The sequence below is a fragment of the Pteropus vampyrus genome, unplaced genomic scaffold, assembly GCF_000151845.1.
Source record: "Pteropus vampyrus isolate Shadow unplaced genomic scaffold, Pvam_2.0 Scaffold112, whole genome shotgun sequence".
NCBI lineage: Eukaryota > Metazoa > Chordata > Mammalia > Chiroptera > Pteropodidae > Pteropus > Pteropus vampyrus.
In genome coordinates this window covers 2,774,749-2,781,539 of record NW_011888893.1, presented here as the reverse complement: position 1 = coordinate 2,781,539, position 6,791 = coordinate 2,774,749, and the positions used below count along the sequence as shown (strand labels likewise).

Below are 6,791 nucleotides of genomic sequence, written 5' to 3'. Positions count from 1 at the left end.
CAGAGCTGACATCTGGGTTCACGCTTCACACTGTACATTCTATGGGTTTGAGTGAATGTATTATGACGCGTATCCATTATGACAGTGTCATAAAAAGTTCCTTCACTGCCATATAAACCCTCTGTGCTCCGTATGCTCGCCCCTCCTTCCTGGCGGCCACTCATTTTTTTACTGTCTCCACGGTTCTGCCTCTTCTAAAATGTCACGTAGTTGGATTCGTATAGTATGTAGCCTTTACAGATGAGCTTCTTCCCTTTGGTACTATGTACTGAAGTTTTCCCCATGTCTTTCATAGCTTGGTAGCTCATTTTTAAACATTAAGTAATATTCCCTTGTCCGGTCGTGCAGTTTACCCACTGAAGGGCATCATGGTGGCTTGTATGTTTTAGCAGTTACTAACGAAGCTGATACAAACACCCTTGTGTATGTTTCTGTGTGGATATGTCTTCATCTCCTGTGGCTAAATACCAAGCACGAATGCTGCGTCACACGGTGAGGGTCTGTTTAATTTTGTGAGAAACCACCAAACTGCCTTCCAAAGTGGCTGCCCATGTCGCATCCCCACAGCGATGAGTGAGGGGTCCTGCTGCCCCACGTCCTTGCCAGCATTTGGTGTGGTCACTGTTCCAGAGTTTGGCCATTTTGATATGTGTATAGTGGTATCTCGATGTTTCAGTTTTCATTTCCCTAATGACATGCGATGTGGACCATCTTTTCATATGGTTATTTGTCATCTGTATATTTTCTTTGGTGAGGTGTCAAAGTCTTTGGCCCATTTTACAATTTCCCTATTCTTTTCATATTAGAAACTAAAGAAAGCAAAGCTTCACAAAATATTATTGGCTGGTGGGGAATGAATTGAAAAAGAGTTAAATTGATTTAAATCCTAAAATATTTTGTCCACTGTTAATTTTACAAAGCAATCTAGTTTTGTAATTTTGAAAACAAGTATTTCTTATAAAGATCGCTTGTATTATTTCAGGGTCAATTTTGTGAGTTGAGATGTTTTTAAAATCCTGTCTTTTGGTTTTATTAATATACCTTTAAGTGGCTTTTACTTTTGCGTGCTTGAGGTTCACAGGGCTTCTTGGATCTTCAGACTTGAAGATCATTCGTGACAAATGTCTTTCAGGGACAGTCTCCCTCGTCGAACTCCTGCCCCCAGAATCAGGTGCAGCCAATCACTCCCAGCCACACGCCCCTCGGACAGAGTGCTGAGGGCAGCCCTGCTGTGAGAGCCTGGTGTGTGTGGGTCCCAGACCCAGGGTCCACTCCGCACTTCCTGTCTCGCTTTCCCTTTGTGCTGCAGCTGGGCCTACGGACCCCACGCCGTTCTAAGCATAGTCTCATTTATTCGGCCTTTCTCATCGTCAGTCTACTCCTTTCCACATAGTAGGCTTTCGGTAAATGTTCCCATAGTTCACTAGACTTATGGCCAGTGTATACGAATAAATTAAATTCTTAATTATCGAGCCACTGACCATACTTCATTCATACAGAAAATAAATGTTAAATTTTACTGCCAATAATTCAATTTAATTGAGAATCTCTGCCTTACTGAACTTGAATAGATTAGAAGCCATCTTATGTTCAGTGAATTCATCACCTAGAAGAGTCAGGTAGAGAATATCGTTGGGCTAAGTTAAACATTTCACTATATCATGTGCCCAGATATCACGAGCACATGGAGAGGATCCATTTAGAAAGCCGAGCGAGGGATGGTGCAGGGAGTTCAGCAGGCCCTATCCATTTGTTTCCTTCGGGTTCAGTTTTAACTAGAGAAAAAAAGTAAAATACCTATTTATCTAAAGTAACCACTATTACAATTGATTGTAATTGACAGAGGTAAAAATATGTGATTGAGTTCAAAGTCAGGTTGATCTACAAAATGAGCAGATTAAAACGCCCCCAGGCTCGATCATTTAAGAAGGTAACTTTCCTCTAGGGAGGGATACCTAGGGCGAGCCCAATTGCTAGGGCCAGAGCTGCCTGTTGGAAATCATGGGCACAGAGGAAGGTCGTGATGGAGGAACTGTGTGTCAGAGGCAGGTCTTTCTGTCCTGTATGTGTGATGAAGTGCATTAAGGCATTGTGGATGTTGGTGAATGGACTTGCTTGTAGGGGAGCTGAAAACTGAGTGATTTAAAAGCAAAAATCTCTGGACAGTTTATTAGACTGATTCTTTTTAGGTCCATGAAAGGAAAGAAATACAGAGTTTCAGCTAAAATTGTGGAGCTAATATGTAGGAAATTATAGTGTTAGTTTTGTAAACTTCACATTATTTAGAGTTCTGATTATTGCCGAAAGAACGGGGAATAATAACATTTGACAACACACTTAAATTAAAACACATGAGGTGGGGGGAGAATCAGTTGTATACAAAAAGGTCCAAAACCTGGTGGGCATTAGAAAATGACACAAGCTTGAAAAAATGTTATTTATCTCACATCCAAAGCAAGTCGGAAAACTTTGTCTTGTTATGCTTAGCGTTTTAGAAAGGGCTTGCTGTTACCCACCGAATTTTCAAATCTCTTCCTCCAGGAAAGCTAACTGACCAGGTTTCTGTTTTCCCCCACACCCCGCAGGCCTGAGGAATGTTATTTTACCCTAAGCTCCTATAATGTAGTCACCTAAACTTGCCAGCTACCTCTGCAGTTTGATTTTTTTGGAGTCAAGTCGAAAATATTTTGTTTCCTCCATAAGTATTTATAGACTTTTATCCATAAGGATTTTCTTACTTTTCTTTTTCTTTTGTAAATTTTTAATCAGACTATCTTCAAGTTTCCATGACATTTTTAAGTTGCATCAGAAGAGTCAAGAAACATATTCGAAGAAAAGGAAAATTATCCTTTCTTGAATATGCTCTAAGAGGAAAAGAAATTCTCTTGTTCGTTCCTTTGGGTCTTCACCCAAACCTATAAAGCCTCTTGTTCCAATTGGAAGTGAAAAAGAAGCTTGTGAAAAGCATCACTCTCTGTTGGTGGAAAACTCCTCTGCAAGCTAGGATCCAGACTGTGTAAGTAGATGTGAGCAAAGGTGGCCACTGTCGCCAGCAGCTTACCTAGTTTCATACAGAGATGAGATTCTAAGATGCATAACTCCAATATTTCTCTTCTTTCTCTCTCTCACTTGTTAATAACAGTTTTTATTAATTAATTCTCTCTAAAAGGCTTCAAACCTACTCTTAAAAGGGCAGACTGTGAATTTACTGTTCCCTGTGCCATGCCTGCAGCCACAGAAAAGCAGAACTTGTGTAATCTTCAAAGCGCTTTGGACAAACTCATCTCCTCCTGCCTGCCATAAACCACGCCTCCAAGGAGGCAAGACAGGAAATCTTCTCTCCCTTAGAGGATTGCCTTGGACTTGAGTCTCAAGGCTCCTTTGGGCAAAACAGAGTCCTGAGGTATTCCAATGCTCTCCTGTCTCCTGATGGGCTTTGTATTAGGAAGGGAGGCAGCAGTTGCTAAGGTGACCCAGCTGACTCCTGACCGGGATGGGTGCCTTGCATCAGGAAGTGCCCTACTGGGCAGGGCCTCTGGGATGCAATGATTGTTGTTTGCAATTACGTCTTCCAGAAAATCTGTGTGTTCTTCAGTCCATTACGGTTCAGGTATCAGAGACATTTCCACCTTCAGAACACTATTACTGTGACAGTAATTAAGCAGAGGTGACATTGTCTAATACTGCCATTGCTCCTCAAGTACAAAGTGGCAGTCCAGGACTCAGGGGTCACTGACGTGATGCCAGCTAGGCAACTGACATGTGAAGCTTTTAGGGACGGACTGAAGAACGACATGACTGAAAGTAAAAACAAAAACAAACAGAAAAGGGCAAAGGTGCAAGAATGAAAGTGACGTCTGCTGTGTGACTGGCGTTTGCCAGGTTCTATGTCTGGAGATCTGGTCCCATTATTCCCTGGGATCCTCACAGCGGAATTAAGAAACATTACGTATTTCTGAAGAGGAGGCCAAGTGGAGTTAAACAATTTGCTCAAGTTTACACAACCCACAAGTGGGGAAGCTTGATTCAAACCCACACCTATTCCCATTACCCGTTTTCTGCGTAGGGCCTTGGGTTGGCCATAAACAGTTTCTTCTACCACACTGACTACACAGACCGTAAATGCGAGTCAATGTCCTGATCCTCACATGGAGAGCAGGAGGCTAGCTGGACCGCACTGAGGCCTGTGTGTATGCGTATTAGTGTAAATGATGGTAACGCTGCAATTACTGAGCCATCCATCCACCACTCCTAGTCACTCTACAGTCTAATTCTGGACTTTATCTAAGCAAAAACAAATGAATGTTTGAGAAGAAAACGGAACTTCCTAAACTCAGAAAACGGTTCCAGAGTATTTAAAGATATGTATTCTTCAACTGCAATTCTGGTTTGGCAGATGAATGTGGCAATTTTTATAGGAAAAAAATGTGCAGACAAGTGAATTAGAATATGTTTTTGAGCCTCTTGATGATGAACTTGCAAAACTTGGCTCAGTGAAGGGACCGTAATGAAGAACTGTTTTCTGCAGCCTGGATGACAGCTAATTCACATCTACTGCTTTTCATGTACTCTAGATTTTCCTGATTTTGCATCTATACACCATTGAAATGTTTCAAAAATTTCAGTATAGTCAGAGTCAACTACATATTCAAGGCTTTCAGGCACATTAGGTGTTCACTGAATGTTTGTTAAATAAATACATCAATGAAGGAATACAGCTTATACCTAAATGTGGCAGGAAGGGGAGAGAGAGAGAAGAAACACAGACAATTTAAATAGTGTGGGCCATTTGCCACCATACCCCTGGATGACCTAATCCACATGGGAGAGAAGAGAGACCCGGCTGATACGCCTCCCCAGGCTACACTGGGTCCCACGCCCGTCCTCATGTGAGCCCCTGACATGGCTGAGTGTGATATGAGTGTCTCAAGGGTGGCCCTAATAAGGCAATCATTCCAGTGCCCATTTGAGGGTGACTGCTTTGGAGGCTTGTGAAAAAAATGGGCTCTCTTAAATATATTAAGAGATGGATAGTTTGAGGGTAATTTAATTAATATGAAATTTTTTACCTAAGATGCTATTCGATTCCAGGTAGTAAGATTTGATGGTTCAACAATTTCTGGTTAATAACTAGATATTTTCTGACCAGAGACAGTTGACCCCTGAATGCCTCTTAGTACTGTTCTTCCCTCAAAGAGGCAAAAACGAGGAAGGTATAGGTGAGATATTATTGAGTAGAGATTAGAAAATGTAGCAAAAAAAGAAATGAAAATAAATATTGGTGTTTTCACCCTCCCCTAAAAATGAGGACAGTTAACATTTTGGTGTGTTTTCTTACAGACTGCTTGGGTGCGCGCGCACGCTCTCTCTCTCTCTCGCTCATGTGTGTGTATGTGTGTGTGTATGTATGTGTGTATGTGTGTGTGTGTGTGTATGTATGTGTATGTGTGTGTGTGTGTGTGTGTGTCTTTGATTTTGTACAAACAGATCAGGCTGTGGGTGATACATCGGGACCTACTGTACTCTCTTCGCCAAACACTGTGAACATTAATCCCACGCGCACAAGCTCAGACCCGCACTCTGAAAGGAAGGCCCACCGAGGACTACCATGAGATCGTTCTTCGGTGGACGCCTGTGGCTGCTCTTTCCAGAGGCTGAGTTGTCAGCTGCAGCCGACTGGGAAGGCATGGTCACAGGAGCTGCTGTGCCAATACCCGGCTACCCGGGAGGTGAGGCCCGGAACGGAACGGAGGGGGCGCCTGACAGAAAGACTCCCCGGCAAAGCTCTCCTGGAAGGCTGTGCGCTTCCTTCCACCCAGCAACACTGAGGTCAGGAAGATGCCTGTCTTGACGCAGAAAGATGCTGAACACTTTCCAAACACATTCTGCAGCTTTTCATTTCAATGTTTTGGCTCAAGCCACTAGTTAATGTAAACTCATCATGCTGAACATAAGAGAACATTTAGGTGTCTTTTGTGTAAACCTGATGAGATAGGGTCAGAGGAAACACAGCTTCATCTTACTTTACCTCCAGCGCTGGCAAGGCTGCCTTTCTACTTGGGAATATTGCCTATCGACCCTCAGGGGTTTTGTTTGAGTCACTGTGTTTAATCTAACTCTGAAGAGAAGGGACTTGAGATGTCCTTGGGACTGGCACCTGCGTAGTGGCATCTCTCCAGCATCGGCGCTTACACGATTCCATTCAGACGTCACTTCAGAGTGATCGCATTAAATTAGCATCAAGCACAATGAATGGCAACTGCAAGACTGTCATTTCTGCAAGTGTGAATTTGATGTGTTCTGCAAGCCCACCCCAGTGTGTGCCAGAGGAAAGTCGCGGGGCCATGATGCTCCGAGCAGAAAGACGCTTCGCGGTCAGTCAGCACTGGGGCTCCTTCCCGTGTTGCCTCTCACACTCTCTCTTCAAACCCTGCCTGACCTAACTGGTACGCTCATATGGTAGCGCTGCTAGGCAGGCCTGGGTGTACAGAGGATGTTATGGAAAAATTCCTCCTTCTGTGTGGCATCTTGCGTGAATGATGCCAGCAAAACAACCCTCCATGTATGCATGAGAGTATGAATAGGCTACTTATGTAAAGCTGCTTATTAAGAGATGAGCCAACCATTTACAGAAAACTTCACCCAAATGCTATACATTCAGTTAGAAAGAGAAGAGTGATTTACATATATTTCAATCGCAGCTTGGGGGAAGTGCCAGCTCTGCCTCTCTCCATCCCTCCTGCTCACATATGAGAAAGGAAGCCATAGAGCAGTTGGGTAAATCGCTTCTG

The 6,791-nt window shown here is 43.2% G+C and overlaps 1 protein-coding gene across 1 annotated transcript in view; it reads right to left on the bottom strand.

The window, feature by feature from the left end:
• CNTNAP2 (contactin associated protein like 2) overlaps window positions 1-6,791 on the bottom strand; it is a 1,200,002-nt gene that overhangs the window by 161,990 nt on the left and 1,031,221 nt on the right. The window lies entirely within an intron of this gene.